The following is a 23268-nucleotide window of genomic DNA, read 5'->3' on the forward strand; positions in this document are numbered from 1 at the left end:
AGGGATATTTTCTGCAGTCCATAGTAAACTTCTTCCTGGCAGTATTGTTTGCAATGGGATTCAAGAAGTTATCTTTATTTAAGGCTGGCATAGTTTTTCTCATATTCTGAAGGGACTGAGACACGACTCGGTAGAGAGTGTAACTGTGCTGAGTTAATACTTAAGTAGTCTAACCAACTAGGGGATGCTCTGGTCTGTTGGCTCCCATAGTCTGATGTATAGAGCCAGTACATGTCCAGTATCTTCCACAGTCTCTATATGTACAGCCTGCATGGACCCAGCACCTAAGGAGCAGCAGCCACACAGCCTTTCATCAGAGTTCACCTCCCAGCCTAGGAGGATGTCCTTTTGGTCAAGACTTCTGGTTATTTAAAGAATGATGTAATGAAAGGAAAATATTATGGTCTTAAATACCTTCAGCCACCCAAAAATGTCACAAGTGTGTAGGCTTAGTAAAAATATATCTAAGTATTTAAAGGGCAAGCTTCAGAAAACTTCAATGCAATGTAGTTCAGAGGCAGTAGCTAACATTTTCTATCACATTTCTACGTTTTACTTGGTTTCTAAAAGGGATTATTAGAGGTATGGGGAGGAGGGGGAGCAAAGTGTGCTCAGCTAGTTTGTAGCATGCATACATGACTCTTGCTGCTAACTGAAGGGAGCCCATACAGATCATTCCAAGTTTCCTAAGTTTGTCAGAAGAACCCTTGCAACATTTGAAATGTCCTTGATGAGGTGTGATGCATATTCCGGAAAAAGGTATCTTTTTTTTCCATACAAAGAGGACCTTGTCCATTCAGCAGTCATTTTTCACCCATACAGAAATTCAGCTCTCTGTTATCCAGCTTTATCAGTTCAGTCATCTTCTGAGTCTAGATGAGTATTTTGAACTGTTGTGCCTCTGCTAACCAGCACTTCTCTGTGGCTACTCAGGATGGCTGCCTTTCCTAGTAGCTATTCCTAATAATGTTAACAATGAAAGGCAATTGCATGGCAGCCCCTGCTGGCCTTGGTAATGATGAGCTGATTTGCTCAGAGGTTTGGTCAAAGAGTGGCTGATCAGCCTGATGGAAGATAGATCTGCTTAGGAGGAGGTAGACAACTGATTTCCAGAGGTTTAGGCAAGCATAACATCGAAGTACTGAAGTGTATGGCAAATATGTTAAATACTTTATGTTTCCATGTGAGTGTTGGTGAACAGCAGATCAGATGAACTTATACAGCTTATTCAGTACTCAAAAACCCCCAGAAAAGATATTTCAAAATAGTTATGTGTACACAGTAATAATAACTGTGTAGTAGAGTAAATATCAAATTTCTTCTCTAGATACCAAACCCTATTGCTCAACTGCCTTTTTAATTTTTTTAAGTGACTTTATTATAATAATTAAAATAATTGCTCCTCATCCAGTTAGGAAAATCAGGTAAAGTATCTTAAAAAAAAAAAAAAATTAGGGAGTGAGATGTGAATTTGATGAGCCATAAATGCTAGGGAAATAATTAACAGTATAATTTCATTTAACTGGCATCCATTTACATGATATCGAGCCAATGAAAAGTAAATATATGTTGATTTCCAGGAGGAATTAAAGAATAACATCCCACAATGTCAGTCACCACGGTTTTAAGGATAACAAGCAAATTTGGTGTCTTGCTTCATTGGATTACAATTTTCTTCAACACTATTTCTGTTGATATGTACTTTTCTTGGTTTATAAAGTATTTAATTATGTACTATACAACATTCTGATTAAAAACAATGAGTATAATCACTATAGGAATGAAATATATGTTTAATAGTTATTTTTTAACCTAATGAAAAGATCTGAAAATATAAGTATGTAGGGAATCATCATTCAACCACAGCATTCCTGGCAGGCTAATTCAGAAATCCATTTTTGGCTTGTTATTTTTGTCAATAATTTGGAAGAATGTGGAAAATTATTGCTAGTAAAACTTACAGATGACAGAGATTTTTAGGATTCTAATTCTGCAGAGTAATCTTCCTTAAAAAAACTCACCAACTTTTCTTTATCTTCATAAATCCCGGATTTTTTTCAGAGGGTGTAATACAGAATATAGAAAAACAGCAAAAATACATATGCTATTGCAGGTGTCACACATAGGAAAAAGACTATAGGATGAAGGACAGGAAAACTGTAGCTCAAAAGGAGTGTGGTGTCCTTTAACGTATAATGGTAGATAACTTGTTAGAAAATGAATAAGTGTGGTGTTTGGATATGAACACAGAATGGAAGGTAGCGAGGGCATCACAAGTTCAGTGGGCATCAGTGTGAAAGTTGTCGGAAGAGGAAATTTGGCTTTGTGATCCGTGTTCTAAAAAGTGACAAATAAGAATGCTCTCTAAGTTGAGAAAAAGAATAAATGATATTCTTCAGTCTGTAAAATTTGATTTCTTGTGGAAAATTTGATTTCTTTCTGGAAACATAAATAATGGTTATAAAGTAGTCAGAAACCTTGAATTGTCTCGTTTTTCTTGCAAAACATCCAGTAACGGCCTCTAAATATCTGGTAGAGGTAAAAATTAAGAGCAAAGAGACCATGGCAAATGCAACAACCCAATTAGAAACTGGTATGTGTTTAAAATTCTTCTAAATGAGCTCCACTTAAGTGCAAATCAGGTTCTAAAATCAGCCTAACGTTACATTGTTTTTTCCTGAAAATTTCTTGTTTTGAATGGTAGTTGAAGACTTTAGATTTCTAGGGTATGTAATCTAAGAACTACACATCTCTGTGCCATATAGTTAGCTGTCCATGGTGTCTGTGAACTGTGTGTAGCATGACTTTGCCTTCAAAAAAGATTAAGCAAGTTCTTTACTCTGTTGCTTAGTAGGTTTTTTTAAACAAAATGTGTTTTATATATTTTAAGGTTTTACTTAACACTCTTTGCTTACCTTCTTCAAACTCCTTTCTGTAGCCATATGAATGCATACGTTGTTGTTTGCATCAGAAAATTAAGATGCGCAGGTGAAAAAATTGACTCATTTAACCCCAGTTTTTTTCCTGTTTCCTTCTTTGCTTGCATCAATTTATAGAGTCCAAGTTTTGAGAACCTTTGGAATGGTTCAAGGTCATTATCACCTTGTCTGATTTCAGCCATTGTACTGTTTGTTGAATTGTGTTATTTGTCAGAGGTTTTCATGGATAAAACTGTAAAACAGTCTGAGAGTTTTTCCTACTTACAAGTTTACTGCACCAGTTTTTTTAAAATATTCAGCATGATAAAGGGTTTGTCTGAAGGAAGATTGTTCCATGTAGGTCCTTAGCTCTTCTTTGTCAATGCCATAGTGAGAGAAGGATTTCCTATATTCTTCCAGACGTTATTTGTGGCACTGCTTTTCAGTGATCTCAGCTATTCTTCATAGCTGGCGATAATTTGCATTTTGACTGTCTGAAGGTGCATAACATGCTGCACCAGATCAAAGGCTAATCCAGCCCTGTATCCTCTCTCCAGCAGTTAAATGGAGTGCTTTTGGGCTCACTAGCAGCTACTGGAGGAAAGAATAGAGGATAGTGAGCAAATGGAACATATTAGGAATTATTAGTGAGCAAACAGAGAACAAAGCAGAAAGCATGATACTGTTTGCTCATATCTTGAATATTATTGACAATTCTCATTTCTCCCCATCTCAAAAAAAAAAAAAAAAAAAAGTAGTAGTAAAACTGGAAGGCTCAGAGCTGTGGTAAGAAGGTACTTGAAAATAAGGAACATCTTCCAAATGAGGTACGACAAAGTAGGCTAAGACTCCGCTGTCTGGTTTGGAGACCACTGGTTGGAGAGAGGTGGTGTGTGTTTATGTATGTGTACATATATATATATATGTGTGTGTGTGTGTGTGTGTGTGTGTGTGTGTGTGTGTGTGTGTGTGTGTATGTAGAGAGAGAGATAGCTATGAAAATGAGTGTTAAGGGGTTGTTGAGCAGGGGTTGATATTTTATTTATTACTTATTACCATCTGTTCTAGTACAAGGACTAAGGGATGTCAAATGAAATGATCAGAGAAAGGTCAAAGCAAACGTAGTGTATTGTCTATGTACTTTCTCCAGATAATTCATGATTTGAGGGACCTATGCCTTTTCTTACCTCATCTCTTCTCTAAAGAATCTCAAAGTTTATTTACTTTTTTCCTTCTATTTCTGAACATCCTTTTGCCCTTCTCTATTTCTTTTTCTAGTTCTGTTTAAGTTCCCTTTTCAGATAGAGATCAGAACTGCGTGTAGTATTCAAGATATGGGCATATCAGTTCTCCATATAATGACATCCTCTTTTTTCCTATTCTTTCCTGATAAATCCTTACACTTCACTTACCTCTTTGATTACGTTTCCAGAGATCTTCTGTCTATGACCTCTTGTCAGGGAATACTAACTACAGATACAGAGTGATGTGTGCTACAAATATTTTTTTCTTATTTAATAAATTTTATCATCCCTGAATTTTATTTGCTGTTTTGTTGCTCAGTAATTCATGATTGAGACCCTTTGCAGTTCTTCACAGTCAGCTGTGATAACTGATGACATAAAATTATGCAAAGTAAACCTTGCCACTTATTTTTCATCCTTGTTTCTGGATCCTTTATGAAAATGTTGAACAACTGGTATCCCATTGCTATTTTCTCTTCATTGGTGAAAATTAGCTATTTATTTTTGCTTTGTTTCCTCCTTTTTGACCACGTGTTAATTATACAATGTACATATGAATACATGCTGTGTTTTTATTGTGTATGCATGTGTTGGCAGAAAATAGCTCACTCTATGTTAATTAGCATCCTGTTTTTTGCAAAAAAAGGGAAACAAAGGCAACAGAGAATCAACTGCTGACTCAGTTTCTGGCTATGATTTGAGAATACAAAAGTTTCACGCAAATGTGTCTCAAATTTATATTTAGTTTTATTCAGTAGATGTCTGACAGTTGGTAAAGAAGTTAATCATCTTTGTACAGACACCATATTTTACAAGTTTCCTGGCTTAGTATTGACTGCAGTAGGAAGTCACTTCGGCATTTTTAATTTCTTTAGTACTTGAACTGATTTAAGATGTTTCTTTTGGCTCCACTCGTGCTTGTCATTTTGCGTTGGGCATACAGGTGAGCATATGTGTCCTTTTGATTTTTGTCTAACTTTCTCCTGCAGTCCTGGTGTCAAAACAAGTAGTAATATATTTACATTCTCTGTTTATAAATGTATTCTTTCCCTCCCCATTTCCTCTTAGGTGAATGTTTGAGCTAGATCTCACGTGTCTTACATCACTGGTAGGTCAATTGTATTAGAGCTAAGAGAAAGATTGCATCTGTTTATAAAATAAATGTAATTCAGCCTTTATAAGTGTAGTCTTTGTCATTGTCTTGTTTTTTCTTGTGAGTCTCTTCTGCGTGGGAGACATGATTTAGAATGGTTTAAATCTTAATTGTTTCACTTGCTCTGAAACAAATTGGAAGTGCTCTCTTGGAGAGTTAGGGAAGATTGGAAACCCCTAGTTCAAGAGAAATAATTTCTTTAGGTGTTCAAAACATCACAGGTTATACTCTGATTAGGCCATGAATTTGCTGAAATATCCTGAAAACTTGAATGTATGTGATATAGATAAGTGTGAACATAAGGAATAGAATGCAATTTATTCAAAGTTTTCTCATACATGCTTTGTTTTAAAAATCCTAATGTGACTGATAAATTAACGTAGCAAGATTAGTTGATTAACTCCAATGTTCACTGCCTCGAACTATCGCATTCATCAAAAGAGATAAATTTATAAAAAAGGACTTTTTTCCCATTTAAGGCACTTCTAAATTTAAACATACTTAACTAGTTTAGTTTTCTTAAAAATTGTGGAATTCCTTAAAATTTTATGAGATCTAGAAACAAAATGAGTCATTTTAGTCATGTCAAGGACTTCTGTATAACATTTCTGATGGAAAGATGTAGGAAAATGTTTTATTGGATATGTGTTTTCAGTATATATGAAAATAACTGAGCTGATTCAAAAAAAAAAAAAAAAAAGAAAAAAAGAAAAAAAAAGGTGCTGCTCTTAAGTACCAAAAATGTGAAAAAGTAAATTCTGAATGAGGCTGTTTTACCTGCTTTATTCTCAAAGATGAAAAGTGACAGAAAAAGGAATGATGCTTAAGATAAAAGTTAAAATTAAGTCTTAACTGTAGCATCTATTTTGTGTATTCCAGTGGGCTGCAGGCAGTATGTGAATAAAGCACGTTCTGTGTAAGTGCCAAAATAGTTTAGAGACTATGAAGAGAGTTCTGCTCTCTAGAATCCGTCAGTACTGGACGTCAGGAAAAGAGGACAGAAGGAATTATTAGCCTCTGTTTAAGTATGCAAGATCAGAAGCTTCTCTTGATATTGGGATGATACCCCTCATTAAACTGGCTAATTTAGGGCCAGATTTCCCAAGTAGCACAGCGTACATTGGCCTAAATTGGCTAAGGAATCTAGTGTGAGGTTTTATAAGACTTTCCATATTATTATACTATTTGTAATGTCATTGATTCTATGTCCATTTTAATACTTATGAAGAAAAATGTAAATGTTAAGAATGAAACCTCTTGTATATTTGTCATTGGATGCACGCTGACAATTTATATGAATTTGACAAAACTGTTATATGTGAAACTTGCACCTCTCTAACAGTTATGTAATTAATAGAGCAGAGGAATAAAGAGGGATGGAGTATTTAATGTTATCATTCTGTGTTTTTAAGTGTGCAACCTGTAGTCTCCACTAAATAGCAATTGAAAACAATCCTGAGCATCTATGATATTTTCCCATTTGGTAATTTTATTGTCAGTGATAAATGAAAAGGTGGTACTAACCAGTCATTTCTAAAAGCTTTTAGGTTTCTTTTTTCTTTCCTTTTTTTTTTTTTAAATCAACTATTTCAGCAGTGATTTCATGCATGTCCTGTGCCTTTGTGCATGTCTATGTGCAGATCAGTGCTTGATCAAGTAATCGACACATTAGCGGGCAGAAATAGACAGACAGTTTGGTATCTGCCTCTTTTCAAAAATAGAAAAAAAATATAATAGGAGAAATGAATAAAATTCAGAAATTCAGAAAGGCTGATTTCTTTTTTCTGAGAGGACATTTTCAGTTGTTGACTTTTTCTGCCAAAATGAATATTTGAAACCAAAATTATTTCTTTGTCATTTAATTTATTAAGGTAATGACTACTGTTAAAGGACTTCAAAGGGATTTTTAATTAGTTGTCTCTTTTTCCCATAAGATTATAATTTTGTGTACAATGTTGATTTGGCCTTTAAAGTTTAGCCTAATTAAAGAAAAATCAAATTAATTGTACACCCAATATCAGAATTTGCAAAATTTCCCATGAAATCAAATTTTTGCTTCCAAACAGCATTACACATTTTCCCAGGGCAAAGAGATGTATCACAGAGTATATCACATAATTTCAGCATTGAGAAGATACTAAACAAAGTCTGGTGGGAAAAAAATTGGAACGTAGCTATCATCCACCGCCAGGGCTGTTATACCTGGGCTTTGTAAATGCAGTCAGCTTCAGGATAGGACTTGCACCAGAGAAGAATCTCTCCAAGATGAATTTCATTTTATTTTAAGCCAAGGGGAATGGGTGGTGGTTATTATTTGCAGAGACTCAACTGTTGCAAGAAAAGGGAGACTTCCATGGAATCAGATAATGTACAAGATGAGAATGGCTGTGCTGCTTCTTCAAGTCATGTGACTGACAATGAAGCCTTTTTCTCCCATACCTATGGTGAAGAATGAGTGTCATGACCTGTGAGAGATGCAGAAAAAGTAATCATGTTTCAGGAAGAACCTCATGAAAAAAAATAGCAAACTGAGAACTTACTTGGCATTGTAAAGACAGCTTTTAAATTCCAGTCCTGCCAATCCATTTCCTCCGATCGCCACATTGAAGGGCATTAAGCACGCTCTTTTGGCTTGCCCAGATATGTATACATGACTAATGAAAACTTTGGACATAAAAAGTGTGCATGCTTTTAATGATTGAAATATTTGGTTAATTGTAGATGGAACATTTCCTTACAGAAAAACTTTTAAGGTCCTCCCTTCATTCACCATTTCAGAACTGCTGTAAAAGGCTTGCTTCCATCTGTTCTGAACAGTTGGTTCTGAGTAGATAAATTAGACTTTTTTAATTTCTTTTCATTTTCATGATGCAGTGTTTTTAATTTCATTCTCAACTAAACAACCATTAAAGTACAATGGTGATTAGGTTAAATTATTATTATTACAGGTAGTTACTTATACCATTACATTCTTGGTTTTCAAACCATCATTTAGCAAATGTCAATAGCAAATCTGACCATTTTAAAGTTTGGGAGGACTAAGATTACTTTCATGTTCTTTGATAGTAATTGGATTGCCAGTGTACAAGAATAGTAGAATAATCATTCCAGGCAATGAACAGCAGTTTGTTCTTTTGTTATCTCCTGCTTCAGGTTTTTTTTTTGTTTTGTTTTGCTTTATTTTTCATTTTAGCACCAGGAGAGAATTCTTCTGTATCACACAGCTTGGGTGTCATTCATTCAGATGTTCTACATTATTGCCAAATAGTGCCAAATAGTGTTTCTAGCAGCGCTGTCTCAAGTGTCTTTCAACTTTATTGCAGGTTCATTTCACTAATTGTTTTTTAAGTTCATCATTCCAAATATCTGAAAACTCTCATCTGGAAGTTTTCAAAATTTAACATCTATCTCTTTCTCTTATCCCCCATTGTTTGTTTACCTCTCTCATTCCTCTGCCAGGTTCCACCACCTTTCTCTAACTTTCTCTGGATCTTAATAATTATATCAAAGTTGCCTAAAGAGCAAACAGAAGGCCCATTAACTCCCACATATATTTTGTTTGACAAGTTTTTTTTAAATATATTTTTTTCCCCTCTATACTGAAGCAGTGCTGTTCTCTGATTTTATGTCTACCTAGAGGATTAATTATAGAGTAGTCAAGTCTCATACAGAGCAAACTTCTGGAATTACAAGATTCCCTCCCACTCCTTGCATGCACAAAGCAAAAGAAGATTGCACACTACATTAGAAAACTCCAGTGTGCATGTTGTTAATATAAATGAGACTGAGCAGGCTGGGCCACATTCAGAAGAAATGCATTAAAAAAAAAAAAAGAAAACCCTAGACTCATTCTATGTTTGCATTCACTTAAGAATTCCATGCACTTGATAGCAATAGGTCTAAACTAATTTAATATACATGCTAAAACCAGCATGGCACTAAATCTGTCTGAGCTTGGATGGCAGTGATTTTGGAATACTGTTGCATATTTAGCTTCAGTTTTTACAGAACGGGGGAGTGGAATGAAGACAGTAGCATGCATACAGCCAGGAAGCATGGATCAACAATTCAAATGCTATAAGTAGCACTTAAATCCCAGAGAGCACATTTTTAAAAATGAAAACTTATGATGCTTTGATTGCTTTAGTGTAATATTGAAGAGCAGATGACTTTAAATATGTCAACAGTTGGTTGGGTCAACAATTGTTTTTGCAGCTGGTGATTCTAGTTTCTGTTTCTACAACCATGGAACCCTCTTCAAGGACTGACAAATGCTTGAAAGAGATGGGATCCACCTGACAATGCAGGGCAAAAATATCTTTACCAACAGGTTGGCCAACATGGTAATGAAGACTTTGAACTAGGAAAGATGGGAGAGGGAGAGAATGACCAACAGTCAAGTAAAGAAGTGATGGATAAGGTTGGCAGCCAAAGCATCTGTGGTGATGTGAACCTAAGGGACCTCTTAATCAGCAAAAAAGGGCTGAAGTGGAATTGCCCCAAGCATATATTTGTAAATAAGGAGTGCCTACAGGACCACATTTTGGGGAAACTCGCATGCCCTGTCTAGGAAGTCAGCACATCAGTGTGCCTCTCTGAAGCACCTGTACACTAATGCATGCAGCATGGGGAACAAACAGGAGGAACTAAAGGTCTGTGTGCAGTTACAGGGCTACAATCTCATCAGGATCATGGAGACATGGTGGGGTAGCTCACATGACTGGAATACTGTGATGGGTGGATGAGGGCTCTTTAGGAAAGACAGGAGGGGAAGGCAAAGAGGGCGAGTTGTCCCTTATGTGAGAGAGAACCTGGAATGTGTAGAATTTGCTTGGGGACATGTGAGGGGACAGCCGAGAGCTTATGGTCAGGATTAGCAAGCAGACCAACATGGATGATGCTGTAGTGGGTGTCTGCTATAGACCACCAGATCAGGAAGAAGAAATAGATGAGGCCTTCAACAGACACCTAGAAGTAGCCTCAATTTCACAGGCACTAGTCCTCATGGGGGACTTCAGCCACCCCAGTCTCTGCTGGAGGGACAACATGGCAGGGCACAAGGAGTCCAGGAAGTTTCTGGAGTACATTGGTGACAACTTGCTAAGGCAGATGATTGATTAGCCAACAAGGAGAGATGCTCTGCTGGACCTCATACTTCCAAACAAGGAAGAGAGATGTCAGAGATGTTAGTCAGGGACAGCCTTGGCTGCAGCGACCATAAGATGGTGGAGTTCACATTCCTGCAAGCAGGAAGCAGGACAAAAAGCAGCATCACAACCCTGGACTTGAGGAGCAGCCTTTGGCCTCGTTAGGGACCTGCTTGGAAGAATCCCACAGGATATCCTTCCCTGGAGAGAAGAAGGGTCCAAGAGAGATGGTTGATAGTCAAGGATCGCCTCCTTCATACTCAAAAAGGGTCTGTCCCATTAAGCAGAAAATCAAGCAAAGGCAGCAGGAGACCTTGTCTCAACTCAAACGGAAAAAAGAAGTGTAAAGAGGTGGCAGCAGGGACAGGTCACCCAAGAGGAATACAGAGACACTGTCAGAGCATGCCAGTATGGGGTTTGGAAATCAAAAGCCCACCTGGAGCTGAGACTGGCAAAGGACATTAAGGGCAACAAAGAAGATTTCTACAGGTACATAAGCAGCAAAAGGAAGGCTAGGGAAAATACAGCTCCACTACTGAATGGGGCAGGGGATCTGGTGACAAAGGACATCAAAAAGGCAGAATGCTGCCTTTGCCTCAGTCTCTACTGGTAAGACCAGCCTTCAGGAAGCTCAGGCCCCTGAGACCTGTGGGAAAATCTGGAGCAGTGAAGAATTACCCTTGGTGGAGGAGGTTCAGGTTAGGTATCACTTAAACGAACTGGACAGATATGTGTCTGTGGGCCTGAGGGGATGCACCCACGAGTGCTATGGGAGCTGGCCAATGTCATTGCAAAACCACTGTCAAGTTTCTTTAAAAAGTCATGATGATCAGGAGAGGTTCCTGAGGACTGGACATGAGCAACCATCACCCCTGACATCTTCAAGAAGGGTAAGAAGAACGATCCGGGATACTACAGAGCAGTCAGCCTCACCTTGATCCCTGGGAAGGTGATAATTAATCCTGGATACCATTTCCAGATATGTGAAGGACAGGAAGGTCATCAGGGTAGTCAGTATGGATTTACACAAGGGAAGTCATGCTTAACCAAACCAATATATTCCTATGATGAGGTGGCTTGGTGGATGAAGGGAGAGCAGTGAATGTTGTTTTCATTGACTTTAGTAAGGATTTTGACACTGTCTTCCATAACATCCTTGTATACCTGCTGATGAAATTGGGCTAGCTGAGCAGACAGCAAGGTGGATTGAGACTGGGCTGAACTACCAGGATCAGAGGTAAACCACAGTTTAGCATCTTCATTATGACCTGCACGATGGGACCGAATATACCATCAGTAAACTTGGGAGGAGTGTCTGATACACCAGGTGGTTGTGCTGCCATTTAAAGGGACCTTGACAGGCTGGACAAAAGGGCTGACAGGAACCTCATGAAGGTCAACAAAGGGAAGTGCAAAGTTCTGCACCTGGGGAGGATTAATCCCATCCACCTGTACAGACCTGGGGCCAGCCAGCTGGAGAGCAGCTCTGCAGAGAGACTTTGGGGGGTCCCGGTGGACAAGTAGAACATAAAACAGCAATGCGCCCTCGTGGCAATGGACAATGGTCTCTTGGGCTACATTAGACAGAGCATTGCCAGCAGGTGGAGGGAGGTGATCCTTCTCCTCTCCTCAACCCTGGGGAGGCCACACCTGGAGGGCTGGGCTACTCAGTACAAGAGAAACACAGACATACTCAAGTGAAGGGACATAAAGGATGCCTCTCATATGAGGAGAGGCTGAGAGAGTTGGGCCTGTTTAGCCTGGAGAAGAGAAGGCTTGGGGGGATCTTATCAACATGTATAAATATTTAATAGGAGGGAGTAAAGAATACGGAGCCAGACTCTTCTCAGTGGTGCCCAGTGACAGGGCAAGAGGCAACAGGCACAAACTGAGACACAGAAAGCTCCATCTGAACATAAGGAAAGGCTTTTTCACTGTGAGGGTGGCTGAACACTGGAATCAGTTGCCCAGAGAGATTGTGGAGTCTCCATCCTTGAAAGTATTCTGAACCTGCCTGGACATGGTCCTGAGCAACCTACTGTAGGTGATCTTACTTTGAGCAGTGGGGTTGGGCTAGATGATCTGTGGAGGTCTCTTCCACCCTCAACTATTCTGTGATTCTGTGAGCAGAATGCAGCATAATGACATAGGAAAGAGTAAACCATTGCTGTAGGATTGCCTAGACTGAAAAATATCTCTGCAGTTACCATTTTATTCTCTTGGCTCTTCTCTAACCCTTTCTCCTGAGTAGCTGTTGCTTTGCTTTTTGCTTCCTGGATAAAACATTAATATTCCACTGTAGGAATTAATAATTAGTTTAAATGGTGCCAGAAACAGCTGTTGCATTTTAGAGGAATAAATTAATGGTGAGAACTATGTATAAAAATAATAACTTGCACTTCCATTCTGTTATCAAATGAATTCTTTTCTTCCAATACCCAGATATTTGAAAAAAAAATTAATAAATGAATAGCCCTTTGTTTCCTATCCGATATCCTAAAATCATTAAATTTAACTTCAAGCCATTGGCATATCCTAGAAACAGTTTCAGATCAGTTCCCACCACTCCAAAGAAGAAACAGGTTATTTTAGCTATTTGGCTTAAGGTGAGAGGATGGGTTTTTGCTGGAATAGTTGATCAAAATTGTCCTTGCTGGTGAAAAGCCAGCACAGCAATGGGAATTTACATTCCTTGGGACCCAGTAATGAAGATTTGTCAGAAGTGAAATAGAGTTTTGGAATTTTGGGGAAAATAAATTATAAATTCAGAAAGTTTGGTATGAACTAGGTTAAAACCGGAGATGAATAGGCCTACTGAGCTCCAGAGCACTGAAACTAGGGAGTGAAAAGCTAATATTTCTGAAGTCTTGGTGAGTAGGGACAGAAAAGGAGGGGAGGAAATTAAATAAGATGGAAAGAGAGAGGTAATAGGTCTCTCATACAGGTTTCATGAGTTTTAAATAAATGTCGTAACTTAAAAATTCATATGATTTTAATCTAATGCAAATCAAACTTGTGCAGCTGTGAGCTGAATCAGACATAAAGCGTTACAGGAAACCACAAAAAAAAATCTGAACTTTATTCCCTACGTTTCTGATGGAAAAAGCAGGAAAGTTTTCTTTTAAGAGTGTATATCTCACTTAATCTGCATATGCCTTGCTTTTGGTACATACACTGTATTTGTCATAATAAAGTTTCTATTGCATCTTTAATTCCATTTGACACGTGCCTTACCACTTATTTGAGTACTACTTCTCTCAGTGTCTCTTGCAATGCTCATATTCCAGGTGTTGAAAAAAAAGAGCAATACAAGGAAACCCTTTTCTCTTTGCAGCATGTATGTTACCACATGTTAGTATGAAGTAAATGTCATTTTAAACTGTCTGCTTTTTGAGAATATAGCTTAAACTGCCTTCTGATTTTGAAAACAGTGTATTTGGATTGACACTGGGAATTTAGGTACTGTGAAGGTGCTTACAGCTTTATTCGAGTAGGCTCCTATATCCACTTTTTGCAGAGTTCTGATTTGAGTGACAGAAAGAGGTCATAAATATTATCCTTAAAATTTAGATTGTTTCCTCTATAGATAAGTAGATAAGCTGAACGGTTTGGCTTGAATGTGAGAAATATCTTAAAGGACTAACTGTTGCATTCAGTTGTAAAATAAAAGGATTATGCAATTTAAAAAATAATTTGATCTCACTTCATAAGCAAGCTTGGCTTTGCAATACCCAGCTTTTACAGAAGAACTGGTGCATTCCAGTCACTTGTTTTTCTCCTGCTTTCCAAAAGACCAAAAAAGATTGATTGGAAAAAGCTGACTGATAAATAGATTACAAGATAAATAGATTGGTAAATAGATTACAAGATAACATTGTGGTTGGGAATGGGGCCAGTGAGCATCCTTAGAACAGCATTGGTCAGATATCTCACAGTCCTTTCCCTCTGGCTTTTGAGCAGGGGTTAGCTCATGAATCAGCTTGTGCCATGCCATAAATATATATTGTTTTCTGGAAGGGTAAAGTAATGGAGAGAAATTTGTAAATAACAGATAATCTGCATATTCAGTCACTCAGATCTGAGATTAACTCTAGCTTTGATTTATCTTGCAGCATGATTTTTTTTTTCATGTAACGCATTGTGAAAAGTAATCTTCAAAATGGCCAGAAACTCCGTTCAAATATCACCTTGATAATATGATAATTATCTAAACTATCTACATCTCTTGATGTGGGATTTAGATCTCACAAGAAGAGAGAGGTTAATGAAATTCCTGGGGCTTTCTTTCTCAGAGGTCAGAGATACCACAGTAACATTTTATCATTATATTTGATATTTCTATTCTCCTTGGATCAGAAATTATAGTGAAAAATACAAATGAAAACTTATGTGAAAGGAAAAAGCAAACAAGACCCTAACTTTTTTTAAACATCAGAGACTGCCATCAAGTTCAGGTAATTCTCGTTTTACTGGAGTTGGTTTAATTATTTTTTCTCAAACAGAACATTATGAATTCTTACACTTTTTAATCACTCATGACAGATGTTTTAGGAGCTGTGAGAAAATTAGATCAGGAACCTTGAAAAATGTTTACAAAGATGTTGCTTGGCAAGTCATCTCTTGTAATATCAGAAACTCTCTTCAGGTAATGAGATGACTGGAAAAATGTGAAGAAATTAAAATATTTGGTACATGAAAATTTCCACAAGTTGCACACATTTACCAAAAAGATAAAAAGAGAGTGTTTATGTATCGTGAAAGAGAGAAATTTGGCACCCCTGGATAGCAAAAGTTAAATAAGGTAGAGATTTTAAGATTTCAAAACTCATCTTTGTTTTAAATAAGAGAAAAAAACCTGAATGTGCCTGTATTTCATGTCTTTTAGAAAAAGAATAATATTGGACCAACCAAAATGCATTTTTTTTAATTTTAAGCTTTTATTTTCCTTTGAAATGGTATGTTACAAAATCCAAAGCAAAAGTCATGTGCAAATGATTTTTAGCACCAAAAAATCTCACTGTTACCATGTTTTCAAAATCTTTTGTCAAAAAAAAGGTGAAACCAAAGTATCTGAATATGTTTCAATATTGACAGAACTAAAATTGTTGATGAAAACCAGTTCAGTCATAGATTTTTTGATATTCACCTGATACTGTATTCACTTAGGGAAAAGTCAATGTTGCAAATACCTTTTAAATTAGGATTTGAGCCTTCAGACACACAGTATATTATATTTCTCTTTTACCAGATACGAGAAAAGTCATAATGGGCCTGAACAAGATTTTGAAAGAAAATGCTGTTAACGTAAAATGGCATCCTTATTTTTATGATATTTCCTGTAGTATTCTATATAAAGTGTCTTCAGTCAGTGAATAAAAACAAAGCTGATGCATCCTATATTTTATAAAGAATCTGAACTTAGGAATAGAGAAATTGATGAAGTAGTCAGAAGCAAAAATAACTCTATCTCTGAAAAATGCTACTTGGTTTCTGTTACAATTGTTAGTTGTTATTTGCAACCCTCCATCTGCTATTTTGGCTATAGATAGTGAACTACTTAATCATACTTAAATGGCAAGCAGTGAGCTGCCTAATACATGCTTGAGGACTTGGTGAATCAAGGTCTATTATATTATCAAAACACACTCAAATACCTCAGAAAGAGGTAGTGCTAGTCAAATGTCATCATTGCATCAAGACTGCAGTCTTACTACAATACACAGTTGTTTTGTCTACTAACTATATTTTGTGTGGAAATAATTCTTTAGTTCCCATTTTGAAGGGAAATGGTGATTATCAAGGGTGAAACAGCTATTGGATATCTCCAGTTGCTGTTAATGTATTTTAATTTACCCATTACTTATCCAGGGGCTTCAACAGTACTCAACAGCAATTACAACAATGGGAATCAGAGTGGGTCTTAAATGTCCATAGGACTTTATTGCTTTGGTCCTTTGTGAAAGCAAAGCAGTGTTGCTTGAATTAAAGTGAAAAGAAAAAAGAGAGGATGAGAAAGTGAGGGAAACTCTATGGGGCAATGACTGACTTATAAAGAAAGATTTTGCTCTTTTCCTTGAAATATCTAGATTGTCTGCAATAAGGTTATTATTCATCTTACATGGGTGTGATTCATTAAAAGTGGGTGTATTTCACTGCATATATACTAACATTGTACATTTTAGAAATTTAACGAAATGGATATCTGATAGTAAGTACTTCCTTATTAGCTTGTACTATGACAGACAGGTGTGTTAGATCTAGTTCTTCTCTTTTTTCTTTTCTTTTTTTTTTTTTTTGAAAGAAAGAAGAGAGAAATTACTGGTTTTGCCAGTGAGGGAGATATGAAAAATAAGCAATTTACATTTTTCACTGTAATTAGAAATAGCTGCACAGAAATGAAGACAAAATTAGATACACACTACCTACTTAACAAATGTATCATGTGCTATATGTGTCTAAGGCAGAAAAAAATCATCCAAGTACCTAAAAATGAATAGCATGAAATTATGATGCTTATTTTTCATATACATTAATAATATATGATAAAAAGCTGAATCTAGACACACAAAAATCTAATATATGTGTAATTTGTATGTGTAATTATGAGAAGATATAAGACTCTACATGCATTCTAAAATAAAACACATTATGAAATGCAGTGGGTGTATATTCATTAGGAAACCCATTTATTCTGTCCTCTAATCTTCAAAGATCAAGAATGTTGAAAGTGAATATGTTGAGAAACAACCAAGAAAAGCAGTTCAAACTTAGAAATGAAAATGGTCATTTTGAGAATTCCATGATGTTACTGTCTCCTTTCTAATTAATTGTCCATAAATTATCCTCATACCCTTTAATAGATACAAATGTGTTTTCACATTCCTGCTAAAATAACCGGTAGCTGGTTTCCTTTCCTATAACTTTTGCATCTCAGGTAAGTTTCAGTGTAGTTGGGGAAGGTGGTATAACAGACATTTCATGCGCATATTTATAGAAAGAGAACACATACTTAGCAGGAAAGAAAGATAATTATAAGCATTTATTATATATCTTATGTCCAGAAGGACTGACTCAGTAAACAACAAAAAGGCTTGTAGCAGAGTATATGAAAGATAAAAATGCTTGGTCAGTTTAAAATACTTTGTGGTACTAGAGAGCCAAGATATTGGTGGCCCATTTCTATTTCTTTAATAAGTTAAACTGTAATAGTAATATTTAGCTGGCAAAGAAAAATCAGGTTTGAAAATAAGTTTCATGTATTAAAATATAAAGCATATCCAAAAGCACTTGAGTCATTATTGCATGGAATTGTTTTCAGAAAATAGTTGCGCATCCCTGAGGTTATTGTTAACGTGCTCAAATTTCAATTTTTAATACAGCCATAGAATTCTGTAATTTTCAATTTTTAGGGATTTATAAACTTGTGTTTCTGTTTATGCTTACCACTTCAGCTTGACTATGCTTCTTAGTGCAGTTGCAGATCCAGGTCATGCATAGCGTTAAGTTGTTTATGTCTGTTCCGTGTTATTAGATGAGACATGCTATTTCAGTAATATTGTGATTGCCAGGAGAAGGCAAAGCAGCTGGAACTGGGAATAAGAATCTTGTTTTTGTATGTAAATAAATGTGTTCTGAGGATCAAGTTTATTTGATGGTGCTACTTTAAATGTGATTTATTCTTTTGCCTTACCTTTATTAAGCACTTTCTGCTGATATGGTTCAAAAGAGCTACTGAAATTAATAGAATTGGTTCATCTGTAACACTAATGAATTGGGGTCTATGACTTGGGGGTAGGTAGTCCTGAAGGCCTGTCTGAGCTGTAGCACTCTCTTTAGCAAACTAATATGACCTGGCATCTCTTCAGTGTTACATGATGTGGCAGTACCCGTGGTACACTGGCAGCACGAGGATTTTGGAGGTTTCCCTGCAGAGGAACCCTTCCAGGTGGATACACAGTGCCTTCCCTGGGGAGTCTCCCTCAGCCTGCTGAGGAAACGGGACACCCTTTGCACCTCGCTCTGCTCCTTTCTCCAGGGTTAGCATGGCAGGTTGGGAGGCTGCCCCCAGGAGGCTGAACATGCATTTATACACGCTTGACCAAATACAGATGGAGAACGGCATTGGAACTGGCTAGTGGCTGTCCCTTGTGTCTTCTTTGCAGTTCTCCTCCTGCTAAAAATGTTTTTGAAATACATCTCTTAGAATTTACTCTTAGTTTCCAGCCACGTTAGCTGTATGGTTACACATTTGACTGTCCAACATTTTCAGTTTTTTGATACTCAGTTTGACAAAATGTTTTCCTAGGCTTTTTCTAATTTGGACATATGGTCAAAAGAATAACTGTGATCTTATAAATCCCCATGTAAATGTGAGTTGCATGGGGGAGCATGATTTACATTTAGCATCAGTTTGAAAACTACTTTCTCAGGAAAATTTCTTGGGGAAATGTCAATGGTTAAGATACCGAATTCAGCAGGGTGTTCTTTTTGTTGTTGTTGTTGTTTTGTTCTTCCAGTCTTAAGCGTGCCAGGAGGATTTAATGGATAGCGATCTATTCCTTAGTCATTTTAATTAGCACTTGGTTCTTGAACTTAGCAGGTGTTGATGGCGAGTTCTTCCTGTCTTGTTCTGCGTGGGACCTTGCTGTTGTGATGCTTCATCCTATCTGTTGCTGACTGATGAGCTATTTCATCTGACAGTTTCCAAACTGTTACTGTACAACACGGTCCTTTTGACTCTTGTTGCTGACTGCGGCTATGCCATCCTCATCCTCCTCAGCGCCTGCACTTCTCACCACCTATACTTGTCATCCCACATGCAGGAGAGATGAAGTGTCATACAGCTCTGCAAGGCTGAGTCAATGCAATAGTATAGCGTACACCTGTGGTATTATTGCTGTGGTCTGGTCTGGCTGAAATCATTAGAAGCCAGTTTCTAATATTCTGTAATAGTATTTACTTTCGGTTTAGAAAGTAAAAAGAAAGGCCAAAGCAAATCTGTGTCGGATATACTCCATAAGAACAATTTGGTGTATTCCATGTCTATGCACATTAATTTTAGTATTAGAGAAAGACAGAGTAGGAGGTTTGGGCAACAGTGTAGAAGGTCTAGAGAGAACAGGGCTGCTAGGAGTGTCTGAATAGGACTTTCACTGTTAATACTCTGGAACTTCTGAACTGCAGCTTTAGACTTGCATTCTAGTTTCACTTAATTCCCAATGGCAGTATCAGGTTGTAGTGAGGATCTGACTCCTTGTTTTATAAGTCTTTTGAAATTTTAACCTTTTATAATCCTGAGGACCTATGGATTTTGTGTTGCTGTTACTGGTGATTTCCTTAGTTCTTATATTAACCATCTTACAGGACTTCTCTCTTTTTCAGGTGTGTGTGCTTTTTTTTAGTTTTTGTTTTTAAAAATGCACATGTATTCCAGCTTCTCTTGATACATTAAAGTTTTCATATTGACTAGAAACATAGGACTGAACAAGAAGTAGCACATACTTATCTGGGAGGAAATGTCTTTTAGAAAGCAAACTAATTGTGCCTGCTAAATTATTTTATGGTGTTATCATTTTCCCGAACTTTTCTGGATTCGCACATTTATAAGAAAAAAATCAGAATTCAGCCTTTGTTCTTGTAATCTTGGTTAAATAAATATGAAACATTCTCTGTAAGAGAAACACCTCTATTTCTTCAACTACATTACACAGTAACATTTATCCTACCATTTAGCTCACAGGTCAGGAGTAAAGCAAACTGAAGTCACTGGGCTCAAGTTATTCATCGTGCCAAGGAGGCTAAGCTCTGGAGATTAAGCTCTGAAAACAGATATAACTAACCTATAACTTCTCCTGTTTAACAAATGTGGGCCCAGTATACTGAATTTGCAGCCTAATGTTCAGCTCACTATGATGGACAGAGACAACAGTGTATATTCATTTAACTTGTAATGGATTAGGAAGTGTTATCATAACCTGAAATTTATGCACCTCTGCACATATCCATGTCATTTTTTCATAAATAAGGATCAAAATTGAGAATTTGCCAGACATGCAAAGAGGTGCATGCATATACCTTAGAACATGGCTCATCAAATAGAACATGGCTCATCAAACTGGTTTATTGAAATAAAGACCTAATTATAGTAGCATGACCCTTTCAGTCTATTACTCTATAAGTCAAGAATTGATTTGGTCCCAGATTCAGTCACCTTTTATATCAGATGTAACTAATATGCTTTCTCTAAAGATTTGCTGCCTTTGTTATATGCAGCATATTTCACCAACAAGGTAATCTAATTTTGTTGCAAAAACAGTTTTATACTCCTATTAAAACCTGCCAAGATCCACAAAGATATAAAATTACTTTGAAGATTGTAATGCATTGGCATAGTATAATTTATACATATATCAAAACTTTAATTTTCATAACATAAAAATGAGAGCTTATATTGGCCTGCTGTACATTACAAACAGGGTTTTTCCCTCCCCGGAATCTACACACAAATACTTTTTTTTTTTCCTTCCTGCTCAATTTCCCTTCCCTTTCCTGCTCAATACCCTTCATCACAAAATACCAGCTTTAGCCTGCCATATAGTCAGTTCTCTGCTGTGACAGCACCGAGGAAAGAGCAGAGGGGTAGCTAGCTAGGGAAATCCTTGACACTAGTCAACTGGCTCAATGGAGTTGTGCTTGCAGACTGCATGGAAAAAGATGAATTGTTTGCACAGAACAAGTGGACAGAGAAGGTCAGAAACGCTGCAGAAAACTTGCTAGACTTTGTCCTCTCAGAGTGGGATGGGAGGCTGCTCTGTGCACATCTTTCAGGACATAAATCTGTAAGATACCACTATAAACGGCTTTCAGAGGCAGGCTAAGCCATAAATTTTACAGGACCCCTTATCTATCAAGTGCTAGGGAAGAAAAAAGGTGGAGAGGGAGAGTGTGTGTGCTGCAGAAGCAGTGGGCAAGGTCTGGTGTGTGCTCTCCGAATGCTGGTGCTTCCAATGCATGAGAAGAGACCAGAGTACTGTACCTTTGGATATTTTTCCTTGCAAGGCAAAGCTCTACCAAATAGGACAGATAATAATGTGTGATGGGGGTAAAATAATTTCACAGCATGAAAAGTTGGGAGAGGGGAGGGGGAGGAAGTATTATCATTTAGCAGGTAGCTGGAGAAAATTTTATAACTTTTTTGTTAAAAATATTTTATCTAGAAAATACCGCATGAAGTAAAAGCTGGACAATGCAACAGTCCTTTTTTTGTCTGAATTCTGTCTAAAGTAAATAAGATTTAAAAAAAATGTTTCTGTTGAGCAGAACAGATCTAACTGATAACTATTGAGGGGGAGAATTCAGGAAGTCAAATAAAAAGTCTTTTTTTTTCTATTAGTTTTGGAGGAAAAGTGATTTTCATATCAATCAAAACTATTGGAGATTTTATTTTTTGTCTTGTCCTTCTTATGTGGAGAATTTCTTAGAAATTTTTTCATCAATAAAAGAACTCTGTCCCAAAATAACTTTTTAAATTCCACTCACACCAGGTATTTGGCTTTGGGTCTCACACATCCCAGATGAAGGGCTTGAGAGGCAAGTTAGAGTATTTTGTTGCTGAACATTTTGTCAAAAAAATCCATTGTGAACTTGCAAAATTTTTCTGGATAGATGTTTTGTTGAAATTGTCATGTTCCTGAAAAAGTTTTTGCTATGAATCATCAGTACTCCCCCCCCCCCCCCAAAAAAAAAGAGTTATGATGACAATATGTTGGCCAGCCTTCTCTGCAACATTAACTGTTTTGGGGGTTTCATGCTGAGAACTAAGTACTAAACTTTTGTTTAATGTTTTGACTTATTTTTTGCAAGGGTTATGCTTTTTTATTTTTTCCCAAATTCTCCATTTTTTCTCATAGCTAGTTAATATATTTTTTGTCTTTTCATGCTGTATAGTAATGTATAGCATTTTGAAATAGATGGAGGTTCTCAATGTGTATTTATTATAGTGACCTTAAATGCTTTATCTGTCACACCAGCATTTATAACCAATTAAAACTTTAGATTTGCAGATATAATGCCTGTTTTACTGTTTTACTTTAATCTTTTGGTAGACCCATTTCATTTCTATTATTTGTTCTTCGGCAATGTTATTTCATAATGAAATCTAAAAAGGGTGAGAATTATTTTCTTATCACAGAAATTACATTAATTGTAAATGAAGTGAAAATGGTGAAGCTGAGGAAAAACTTCAAAATGCCCTGAAACTGAATAGCATCTTTATTCCAAGTATTACTGCATTATCATCTCTGAAAGATGCTTATAAATACATATATGCAAATATAAGATCTTTATTCTAGTTTAATGATTTCTTATCTCTTACTATTATTCAATAGCTTAAGAGCATGTAAAATAAGTGAGGATAGAGACAATGAGCTAAGATCTAGAGAGAGGTTTTTGGTTTCGATGAACATTAGTATTTAATGAGTAGTTTCTTGTTGTAAACTGGACTGTGTAATATTTGCATTACTGATTCTTTATTTCTAAGCAAAACAGAAAATAACCTTTTTATTTCAGATCAGGTGAGAAAGGCTCTTAGTGTATCCAGGGTAGGTCTATTCTCTTAGAAGTCAAGTAGTCCAGTGCCATCTACGCTCAGTCAGGACACAAAGTGGCAGGGTACTCAGGACTGCATGGCATACTCTGAATATGCCTTATGGCCACTAAGCTAAAAGTGGAGATGGAGCTAGCTTACACTTTTCTACATTTGCCTGGGCAAATGCACTCGGTGCATACTACTCAGAGGAAACAAGCCA

Source organism: Dromaius novaehollandiae, chromosome 2 (assembly GCF_036370855.1).
Source record: "Dromaius novaehollandiae isolate bDroNov1 chromosome 2, bDroNov1.hap1, whole genome shotgun sequence".
NCBI lineage: Eukaryota > Metazoa > Chordata > Aves > Casuariiformes > Dromaiidae > Dromaius > Dromaius novaehollandiae.